The sequence below is a fragment of the Phocoena phocoena genome, chromosome 10, assembly GCF_963924675.1.
Source record: "Phocoena phocoena chromosome 10, mPhoPho1.1, whole genome shotgun sequence".
In the NCBI taxonomy this organism is placed as follows: domain Eukaryota; kingdom Metazoa; phylum Chordata; class Mammalia; order Artiodactyla; family Phocoenidae; genus Phocoena; species Phocoena phocoena.
Genome location: NC_089228.1, coordinates 28674360 through 28687093, shown reverse-complemented (window position 1 = coordinate 28687093; position 12734 = coordinate 28674360). Strand labels below are relative to the sequence as shown.

The 12734-nt window shown below is 37.7% G+C and overlaps 1 pseudogene; it reads left to right on the top strand.

Annotated features, from left to right (window-relative positions):
- The window catches only part of LOC136129534 (tigger transposable element-derived protein 1-like), a 58595-nt pseudogene that overhangs the window by 8875 nt on the left and 36986 nt on the right, over window positions 1-12734 (top strand).

The window sequence follows — 12734 nt, the reverse complement described above, 5'->3', positions numbered from 1 at the left end:
ATCCTGTGGAGAAGGTTAATTAGAGACTATAATAAACGACCAGAGAAAATAGCACAACTATATGATGCTCTTTGACTTTTTAATTATGAATTTTGTTTTCCAAAAGGGGTTAGCTACAAATTAAGTATTAATCAGATGATCAAGATGGTTTCAAGATAATCACAGAAACAGAGGCAGATGGATACACTAGATTAGGGAAAGAAAACGTGTAGCAGGTATGTCCTTATTTCCACTTTGCATACTCAGGGCAGACATCAATAACTGATCACTGAATTCTTAACCAAGAGCTCTGACATAGACTAAACACTTTTCCAGTACTACTCAAGGGAAGCACTGCCAAAAAGATGGACTTGGAACGTGAAGTGAAATATATTTGCCATTGCCTAACTAAATCATACAGTTCATTTCAGATCCCAATACATATTAAATATCAAGAACAGTAATGCTATTATGAAATACTCACAATTCAGTACTCCTTCATTTGCTTGTCTAAACTAAATTTCCAGTGATCTGAAGGTGGATTCACTGGCACACATTGCTATTGTGCCTTAATAATATAATTAAATAGTTCTCAAACTGATTCTCTCTTGTCATAGACTCCAAAACCCAATATAAAACTAAACAGATTTTTAAAACTAAAATTTAAAAGCAACATTTTGAATCCTAGGAAAACATGAAATCAAATTCAGCAGGTTTCTCTGAGTCATGGTAGATTGGTATGATCCCTAGGGTAAATAAAAAGCAAAGAAGGGGTCTAACCAGAATAAAATGGAAATGCTTTTATGTTCACAGAAAAATATTATACAGTGTTGAAAAGGAATGGCCTACAGTCATAAGTATCTACAGGGATAAATCTTAGAAACAAAGAATAAAGTGGAAAGAGCGTATGCTGAAGACTACATACAGCAGTGCTTTCCAACTTATGTACTTCAGTGACTCGGTTACAAAGGTCTTAAGAGAGCATCTGGGGGTGAATAGTAGCTGGAGTGGCCAGAGTTCTGGGGGTGAATAGTAGCTGGAGTGGCCAGAGTCTTTTAGTGGGACATGAATAGCATTTATCCCAAGGCACTGTACAATATTTTCAAGTTCAGTGTATGCCAAGATGTGAAGAAGTTGGGAAGCACTGACATATGGTATAAAGCCATTTTTATAATGCTCAAAAACTAAAATATATCTTGTTTAGAGATATATACACATGTGGCAAAATTATTTTATAGGAGAAAAGAAAAGCAAAGGATGGATGAGTGGAAAATGCATCCAGTACATCCATTCCTTCAGGATAATGGCTACTATCAAAATGGAAACACAGGAGCTGAGATATAGGGAAGGAACACATGAGTAATTTATAGTTCTTAAATTGGATGGTAGGTTCATGGGTGTTTAGTTTATTGTGCTCCAAATATACTGTTTTATAAATATAAAATATTACATAATGCTCATTTTAAAATATCAAAATTAAGAAGCCAGGCAACTTTCTAGCTTATTCAGGATCAGTTTTTCACAGTGGAATCTCAAGCATCTCAAGCATAGATACAACTTCTCAGGGAAGGCTTTAACCCAGAGGTTTCTAATGGTCAAAACCCTACTCAAAGGGCTTCCGTGGTGGCGCAGCAGTTAAGAATCTGCCTGCCAATGCAGGGGACACAGGTTCGAGCCCTGGTCTGGGAGGATCCCACGTGCAGCAGAGCAGTTAGGCCCGCGCACCACAACTACTGAGCCTGCGCTCTAGAGCCCCTGAGCCATAACTACTGAAGCCTGCGTGCCTGGAGCCCGTGCTCCGCAACAAGAGAAGCCATCGAAATGAGAAGCCTATGCACTGGTGAAGAGTAGCCCCTGCTCACCACAACTAAAGAAAGCCCACATGCAGCAATGAAGACCCAACGCAGTGATAAATAAATGAATAAATGTATTTTTTGTTTGTTTTGTTTGTTTGTTTTTTTGCGGTACGCGGGCCTCTCCCTGTTGTGGCCTCTCCCGCTGCAGAGCACAGGCTTCGGACGCGCAGGCTCAGCGGCCATGGCTCACGGGCCCAGCCGCTCCGCGGCATGTGGGATCTTCCCGGACCGGGGCACAAACCCGTGTCCCCTGCATCGGCAGGCGGACTGTCAACCACTGAGCCACCAGGGAAGCCCTAACTGTATTTTTTTTTTTTAAAAAAAAAACCCTACTCGATGATGACAAGATTTTGTTCTAATCCAACTAAGAGTTTTCGTAACAATTAGATGGACACCTAAAGTTCCATTTCCACACTCAAACAAAAATATCGTAAAAACCATGTGCAAGCCTCTTAATTAGGATTCACTTAGTTACAAAAACACAAAAATCCACCGTGGAGCTCAAGAAAAATGGGGGTCAGAATCAGAAATTAGAGGTATCCCATAGCACATAGGACAGGAAGTACAGCCAGGTCTCATGAGGAACCAGAGCCAGAAAGAGGGGGGCCATTCAGATCCAATATTGATACATTCTGGGGCTATAGGATCTTGTTATCTCTATTTCTTTCTAGAACATTTACCCTATTGCTTCTACCTTAAGATGTGCTTTCTCTGCTTTGGCATTGACACGACCAAATATTTGTGTCTCTTTGCAGCTTAACTGGAAACCAAGTGCACACCACTTCAAAATGACCAGAGGAAAAGAATCTGATTAACCCAACCAAGGTCAAGATCAGTCCACACCTGGTCTAATCAGCCACAACTATCTGCAAGGAGTTACCAATTCAAATACCTACCAGGTAAGGCAGGTAATTAAACATGTGAAGCTGACCAGGTGTGAAACAAGGAGCTGGGACTAAAGGGCCTACAACAAACAGAGTTCCTGCCGCTTCTCAACTTTGGCTGTGTAATAGTAGAAATCCAGGTTTTCACTGAAATTTCCTGATTTACAAAACTTATCAGCAGGCCATATTAGGCCACGGGTCTCTGCTGTCAGTGTCCTACAAAGAATGAACTGTGGATATGCCAGATTCAGAGGGTCACAGTGGACAGACACAACCGTTAAGTGCCAGCCCTTTGGGTGAAAGGCCAGTTCTCGCAGAAGGGGTCATAGATCAGGCAGTCCCTCCAACAAAGCTGGGATTACGCACTACTCTTACATATACACTCTCACACACAAACACATAGCTAAGACTCTAAAAATATCTTGTTCAAGATCAGATACTAAACTGGGTGGAGATAGTTTTCATGTGGCTCTGTATGGGTTCACAGAAAAAATCAGTAAAGTACACAAAGAAATGAGACAAAGCAAACTAGAGCCAGAAAAAGACAGCATCATCACCTTCTTCTTTTCTATCCACAGATAGCCAGAAATGCTGCCATAAAAAGACTACTCACTACAAAGCAATTAAAGATTCTTTTTTCAATTAACTAAGGGTGACACAGGTGCTCTTATCTCAATTTCTTCATCATACCAGCACTGTTAGATACAGAAGTCTTAACTTAGATGTGACTTTCTCCAGGAAGCCGGGCCTGAATCCCTGATCTTGGGTTAGGCAAGTGCCCCCTTAGGTGTTCCCACAGCATCTTGCCCTCGCTCGCCTACATGCCCAACCCCCTGCCCGCCATGGCACCTAACAGGTAATATCCGTGCATAGCTATTTATCTCTGCATGTAGGTGAGCTTCCTTTTACTTTTTTTTAAATTGAAGTGTAATTGATTTTCAACAAAATGTTAGTTCCAGGTGTACAACATAGTGATTCGATAGTTCTATATATTACAAAATGATCACCACAATAAATCAAGTTACCATCTGTCACCATACAAAGTTATTACAATATCACTGACTATATTCCCCATGCTGTACATTTTATCCCCATGACTCAGTTATTTTGTAACTGGAACTTTGTACCTCTTAATCTCCCTTACCTATTTCACTCATTCCCTCACTCTCCTCCCCTCTGGAAACCACTTGTTCTCTGTATCTATGAGTCTGTTTCTGTTTTATTTCTTCATTTGCTTTGCTTTTTAGATTCCACAGATAAGTGAAATCATGTGGTATTTGTCTTTCTCTGACTTATTTCACTTAGCATACTACTCTCTAGGTCCATCCATGTTGTTGCAAATGGCAAAATTTCATTCTTTTTTATGGTTGTGTGTGTGTGTGTGTGTGTGTGTGTGTGTGTACCACATCTTCTTTATCCATTCATCCATCAGTGGACGCCTAGGCTGTTTCCATATCTTGGCTATTGTAAATAATGCTTAAATGAATATAGGGGTGCACATACCTTTTCAAATTAGCATTTGCTTTTATTTTCTGCAGAAGAATACCCAGAAGTGGAATTGCTGGAAATCCAGCAGAATCCACCCAGAAGTGGATTTTGTGGTAGTTCTATTTTTAATTTTTTGAGGAACGTCCATAGTGTTTTCCACAGTAGCTGTACACATTTACATTCCCCTAGGTGAGCTTCTTCAAAGCAAGGATAATGTCTAGTCCTCCTTTATGCCCCAGTGCCAATTCATTGAGTAAATTCATAGAGTCAGGCATATTGAAAATTTTATTTCTATTTTTTAGCAATCAATTCAGGGAAGAAAAGTTGAATTTAGACTTGATTTCTCCCTATTCTTTTGTATGAACTTAAAATTTTTCAATAGAAAACACTTTGACTCAAACTAGAAGTACATATATCATGTTGAGTTATCACACTCAAAACCACATAGTTGTGGGGCTTTTTGTAATATGTAATCATATTTAGGCTAAAAATCCTCAAAGCCACCCTCTGTCAGCTTGTAGATATGCACAGATTCTTCCCAATAAACCTATATTGATGTAGATATAAATATAGAAGAATAAGGCATGGTAAAATTCTCTACCTAAGGACATAAAATCCATATACCTAAACTTAGGAGAAATTTGGAGAAGTACAGTATATGCATGTCCTGAAAGACTTATGTTCCATTCTAAAGAAACGAGTCTTGGCATACTTCCCTAGTGCCAAGAACTGTGTAGCAGGAATTAATTTTTAAACGAAATAAGCTAAAAATGAAATAAATGTAGTATTATTTATAGATAAGTCTTATTCTTCAGTAATTATTGAAGCTGACACTGGTATGTTTTATCATTGGTAGTTGGACAAAGTTTGATCAAATGTCTCCCTTTTCTCATGAAATATAGATACAATGTTCTGATTCTCACTGCTATCCCAGGTCTGGTGGTGCTTCATCATGTTCAATTTGGTAACCTAAATAATGTGGGGGAAAAAGAGCGTAATTTCAAACCAATAAGTATATCTGCAACGGAAAGAAGTGAGGTTCATGTCTCAGACACTTGTGCCTAAGTTAAGACAAATTAATTTTTAAAAATTTAATGTTTTATCTTGAACAGGAGGGAGTCTTGTTTTCTCATTCTAGCTAGATGGAAGTATCTGGCAAATGTCTTCTTTGAAGCATTATTTAGCAATGGAATTATAGTCAATGTCATAAGGAAAGATAAAGCAAACTGAAGGACAAAAGGATAAATGAAGAAATGTACAGCAACGCTTGCCAAGGCAAGTTCCATTCATGAGTATCACCAAATGAAAGGGATACTGGATTATATCAAGTTCAACAACTTTCCTTACTCCAGGAATTGTCAGTCTTTAATATTCATAATGGCCCTCCTGAATTTTCAGGAATTTGCCATGCTTATTGTCTATATAAAGGCTTTACCACTCTTGGGAATACTAGTGCTATTGGTCAAAATTCTAGCTCGATCACTTAGTAGCTCTGTTCCCATCCATGTGCAAATTTCTTAACCCCTCTGAGCATCAGTAACCTCATTTGAAAATTTAGTCCTTTAATTTACATTTCATCAGAACTTCTGTCGTTGACTTTCCTTTGAAGTTACTTCCTATAATTAGTAACAGATAATAATATCTTCAGGGACTTCCCTGGTGGCACAGTGGTTAAGAATCCTCCTGCCAGTGCAGGGGACACGGGTTCGAGCCCTGGTCTGGGAAGATCCCACATGCCGCGGAGCAACTAAGCTCGTGCGCCACAACTACTGAGCCTGCGCTCTAGAGCCCAACGAGCCACAACTATTGAGCCTGCATGCCACAACTACTGAAGCCTGCGTGCCCAGAGCCTGTGCTCCGCAACAAGAGGAGCCACCACAATGAGAAGCCCGTGTGCTACAACTAGAGAAAGCCCATGTGCAGCAACAAAGACCCACGCAGCCAAAAATAAATAAATAAATAATTTTTAAAAAAACAAAATATCTTCAGCTGCAGTAATCCATCTCCTATTCAATTTACAAAATATATATACATTCTTTTATGCATTCAACAAACAATTATTAAGCATTTGGCATATGTCAGGCTAAGCTAGTGACAGGATATCAATATACACAGAGCTGATGGTCTTGCTGGGGAGACAGTGATGAAATCTTAACACAGGTACCAAAAAGAGAGACTATAACAAGAGGCCTAAACTGTAGGGGAGAAATATTGGAGTTGAAATCTGAGGAGATGAAATTAAGTCAGTGGAGATAAACGAAACAGAATTCTAGAGGCTAAGGGAACAAGAATGTGCAAAGACCATGTGGCAGAAGGGAGGAGAGTGATTTTAAGGAGGAGAAAGGGCAGTGTAGTTGGAGTTCAGAGAGCTAAGGGAGATAATATGAAAAGAATCAAGAGAGAAAGACAGGGGGCTGTGTTAGGCTTTGGAATGGTGGAAATGGTTTCCACCTGGAGAGTGGCATAATCAAACTAGCATTTTGAAAATCTCCCTCAGGCTATATTTGGAAAATGGATTGGATGGGGACAAAAGTGGATGCAAGGGAATCAGTCAAGAGGCTATTGCAGTAATAATGATAATTTAGACTATTACGGGAACAGTAGATACAGTAGAATTACAACAAATCTGAGAGATATTTAACAATTGGTAATGAATTGGGTAAAGGAGTTGGGTTCATTTTACACAATAAAGTCTTAAGCATCAGTATTTGATCTGGTATGTAAAATGTACTTCCAAATCAGATGATGCTTTTTCTTTACTATATTATGGCAGATTTATCTCAATTACTATAATACTTCTGCTCTTTCAAAAACTGTTATGATTCTTAATCATATTCTACAACGGTCATTGTTCAATGTTTATGCCTTATGGAATAGTGGAACCAAAAACTTTAAAATACATTTATGTTAAATATATCATGTGTCTTTTTGTACATTATCATTACTCTTAGCTTAATACATTGTAAACTGCAGTGCTCACCTCCTCACCCATTTTCCATCAGCACAGGTAATATGGACTACTTGTTCCTGCCTACAATTCACTCAAGATGAGAGCAAATTTATTTGTGGGAATATGTAGGAGGTTTGCTCTGGGAAAAAGGAACAGTACTGTACATCACATTGGCGGTTATCCTTCCTTCCCCAAATTGCTGCTTAATCTTGTCAACAAACAAACAGAACACAGTAAAATAACAAGGATTACAAATACTTAAGAGTTTAGTGGACTGACTGCCCATTTGTTGAATCTGACAGGAAGGATAAACTTGGTCTCAATATATACATTTGAATTTTAAAAGATTTAGACAGAAAGTTGATGACTCTTTGAAAACAATATTTTAAAAGTGTATTTAATACATAAATAAAAAGGAGAGAATAAAAATATTTACAGTGGTTACTTCTGAGGAATGGGTTTGGGGTGCCAGTATAGGGGACGTTGCCTATTACTTTATATGTTTGAATTTTAAAAGCAGGCATTATTTGGTAATCAAAATAAAAGAAAAAAGAGCAGATATGAAAAACAAGATCAATAAAATAATATCACTGTTTTGTAATGCCAGGATAGTGAAGGCAACATTTATCACAGAAACAAAATGTATTACACTAGACTTTCATTACAAACATCTACTTTTCAAGGTCCACGATCTGACTAACCCATGGCATTTATCTATACACTAAATCTCCACAATCAACTTGATGTACCCTGCATCTCTGGAGTACCTGACTAGACAACAAATTATCCCAAAATTGAGGCAGTAGACTTTGGGAGCAACTGTAGATTTGGAGTTTGCTTTCTGCATCTAATTTTTCTCTGTTTTTATGTTTATCTTAGTTTAGGATTTAGGGTTTATTACAAGTGGGAGATTTGTTTATTGATTTGCTTGCTCTCTTCCTTTCTTAAAAAAAAAAAATATATATTTTTCCTTTTACTCTTTTAGTGAGTGTGTCTGTGTATGCTTCTTTGTGCGATTTTGTCAGTATAGCTTTGCTTTTACCATTTGTCCTAGGCTTCTGTCTGTCCGATTTTTTAAAATTATTTTTTAATTTTTAATAATTTTTTCTATTTTAATAACTTTATTTCATTTTTTTTCTTTCTTTCTTTCTTTTTCTCTCCCTTTTCTTCTGAGCCGTGTGACTGACAGGGTCTTCGTGCTCTGGCCAGGGGTCAGGCCTATGCCTCTGATTTAGGAGAGCCAAGTTCAGGACATTGCTCCACCAGAGACCTCCTGGCTCCACTTAATATCTAACAGCGAAAGCTCTCCCAGAGATCTCCACATCAACGCTAAGACCCAGCTCCACTCAACAATCAGCAAGCTACAGTGCTGGACACCTTATGCCAAACAACTAGCAAGACAGAAACACAAGCCCACTCATTAGCAGAGAGGCTGCCTAAATTCATAATAAGGTCACAGACACTCCCAAACACAGCACCGTACACAGTCCTGCCCACCTGAAAGACAAGATCCAGCCTCATCCACCAGAACACAGGCACCAGTCCCCTCCAACAGGAAGCACACACAACCCACTGAACCAACCTTAGGCACTGGGGGCAAACACTAAAAACAATGGGAAGTATGAACGTGCAGCCTGCGAAAAGGAGACCCCAAACACAGTAAGTTAAGGAAAATGAGAAGACAGAGAAACACACAGCAGATAAAGGAGCAGGGTAAAAAATGACCAGACCAAACAAAAAAGAGGAAATAGGCAGTCTACCTGAAAAAGAATTATTCAGAGTAATGATAGTAAAGACGATCCAAAACCTTGGAAATAGAATGGAGAAAATAAATGCTTAACAAGGACCTTGAAGAACTAAAGAGCAAACAAACAATGATGAACAACACAATAAATGAAATTAAAAGTTCTGTAGAAGGAATCAATAGCAGAATAACTGAGGCAGAAGAATGGATAAGTGACTGGGAAGATAAAATAGTGGAAATAACTACCGCAGAGCAGAATAAAGAAAAAAGAATGAAAAGAATTGAGGACAGTCTCAGAGACCTCTAGGAAAACATTAAATGCACCAACATTCGAATTATAGGGGTTCCAGAACAAGAAGAGAAAAAGAAAGGGACTGAGAAAATATTTGAAGAGATGATAGTTGAAAACTTCCCTAATAAGGGAAAGGAAAGAGTCAATTAAGTTCAGGAAGCAAACAGAGTCCCATACAGGATAAATCCAAGGAGAAACATGCCAAGACACATGTTAATCAAACTATCAAAAATTAAATACAAAGAAAAAAAAATTAAAAGCACCAAGGGAAAAGCAACAAATAACATACAAGGGGATCCCCATAAGGTTAACAGCTGATCTTTCAGCAGAAACTCTGCAAGCCAGAAGGGAGTGGCAGGACATATTTAAAGTGATGAAAGGGAAAAACCTATAACCAAGATTTCTCTACCTAGCAAAGATCTCATTCAAATTCGACAGAGAAATTAAAACCTTTACAAACGAGCAAACGTTAAGAGAATTCAGCACCACCAAACCAGCTTTAAAACAACTGCTAAAGGAACTTCTCCAGGCAGGAAACACAAGAGAGGGAAAAGACCTGCAATACCAAACTGAAAACAATTAAGAAAATGGTAATAGGAACATACATATCGATAATTCCCTTAAATGTAAATGGATTAAATGCTCCAGACAAAAGACACAGTCTGGCTGAATGGATACAAAAACAAGACCCATATATATGCTGTCTACAAGAGACCCACTTCAGACCTAGGGACACATACAAACTGAATTTGAGGGGATAAAAAAAAATTCCATGCAAATGGAAATCAAAAGAATGCTGCAGTAGCAATTCTCATATCAGACAAAACAGACTTTAAAAGAAAAATTATTACAAGAGACAAAGAAGGACACTACATAATGATCAAGGGATCAATCCAAGAAGATATAACAATTGTAAATATTTATGCACTCAACATAGGAGTACCTCAATACATAAGGCAAATGCTAACAGTCATAAAAGGGGAAAGTGACAGTAGCACAATCAAAGTAGGGGACATTAACACCCCACTTTCACCAGGGACAGATCATCCAAAATGAAAATAAATAAGGAAACACAAGCTTTAAATGATACATTAAACAAGATGGACTTAATTGATATTTTTAGGACATTCCATTAAAACCAACAGAATACACTTTCTTCTCAAGTGCTTATGGAACATTCTCCAGGGTACATCATATCTTGAGTCACATATCAAGCCTTGGTAAATTTAAGAAAATTGAAATTGTACCAAGTAACTTTTCCGACCACAACGCTATGAGACTAGATATCAATTACAGGAAAAACTCTGTAAAAAATACAAACACATGGAGACTAAGCAATACAGTACTAAATAACCAAAAGGTCACTGAAGAAATCAGAAAAGGAAATCAAAAAATACCTAGAAACAAATGACAATGAAAACACGATGACCCAAAACCTGTGCAATGCAACAAAAGCAGTTCTAAGAGGGAAGTATATAGCAATTTAATCCTACCTCAAGAAAGAAGAAATATCTCAAACAACTTAATCTTACACATACAGCAATTAGAGAAAGAAGAACAAAAAAACCCCAAAGTTAACAGAAAGAAAGAAATCATAAAGATCAGATCAGAAATAAATGACAAAGAAATGAAGGAAACAAGAGCAAAGATCAATAAAACTAAAAGCTGGTTCTTGAGAAGATAAACAAAATTGATAAACCATTAGCCAGACTCACCAAGAAAAAAAGGGAGAAGACTCAAATCAACAGAATTAGAAATGAAAAAGGAGAAGTAACAATTGACACTGCAGAAATACAAAGGATCATGAGAGAGTATTACAGGCAACTATGTGCCAATAAAATGGACAACCTGGAAGAAATGGACAAATTCTTAGAAAACCACAACCTTCTGAGACTGAACCAGGAAGAAATAGAAAATATAACAGACCAAACACAAGCACTGAAATTGAGACTGTGATTAAAAATCTTCCAATAAACAAAAGCCCAGGACCAGATGGCTTCACAGGCGAACTCTATCAAACATTTAGAGAAGAGCTAACACCTATCCTTCTCAAACTTTTCCAAAATCTAGCAGAGGGAGAAACACTCCCACACTCATTCTACGAGGCCACCATCACCCTGATACCAAAACCAGAAAAAGATGTTACCAAAAAAGAAAACTACAGGCCAATATCACTGATGAACATAGATGCAAAAATCCTCAACTGAATAGTAACAAACAGAATCCAGCAGCACATTAAAAGGATCATACACCACGATCAAGTGGGCTTTATCCAGTGAATGCAAGAATTCTTCAATACATGCAAATCAATCAGTGTGATAACCCATATTAACAAATAGAAGGATAAAAACCATATGATGATCTCAGGAGATGCAGAAAAAGCTTTTCACAAAATTCAATGTCCATTTATGAAAAAACCCTCCAGAAAGGAGGCATAGAGGAAACTTACCTCAACATAATAGAGGCCATATATGACACACCCACAGCCAGGATCCTTCTCAATGGTGAAAAACTGAAACCCTTTCCTCTAACATCAGGAAGAAGACAAGGTTGCCCACTCTCACCACTATTATTCAACATACTTTTGGAAGTTTTAGCCACAGCAATCAGAAAAGAAAAGTATTACGTTTTTCCAAATCTGAAAGAAAGAAGTAAAGTTGTCACTTTTTGTAGATGACATGACACTATACGTAGAGAATCCTAAAGATGCTACCAGAAAACTACTAGAGATAATCAATGAATTTGGTAAAGTAGCAGGATACAAAATTAATGCACAGAAATCTCTTGCACTCTTGTACACTAATGATGAAAAATCTAAAAGAGAAATTAAGGAAACACTCCCATTTACCAATTCAACAAAAAGAATAAAATACCTAGGAATAAGCCTACCTAAGGAGAGAAAATACTTGTATGCAGAAAACTATAAGACACTGATGAAAGAAATAAAAGATTATACAAACAGATGGAGAGATATACCATGTTCTTGGATTGGAAGAATCAACATTGTGAAAATGACTACACTACCCAAAGCAATCTACAGATTCAATGCAATCCCTATCAAACTGTTCACAGAACTAGAACAAAAAATTGCATAATTTGTATGGAAACACAAAAGACCCCAAACAGCCAAAGCAATCTTGAGAAAGAAAAACAGAGCTGGAGGAATCAGGCTCCCAGACTTCAGACTATACTGCAAAGCTACAGTAATCAAGACAGTATGGTACTGGAACAAAAACAGAAATATAGATCAATGGAACAGGATAGAAAGCCCAAAGACAAGACCATGCACATATGGTCACCTTATTTTTGAAAAAGGAGGCAAGAATATACAATGGAGAAAAGACAGCCTCTTCAATAAGTGGTGCTGGGAAAACTGAACAGCTACATGTAAAAGAATGAAATTAGAACACTCCTTAACACCATACACAAAAAGAAACACAAAATGGATGAAATACCTAGAGGCAGAACACTCTATCAGATAAATCACAGCAAGATACTTTTTGACCCACCTCCTAGAGGAATGGAAATAAAAATGAAAATA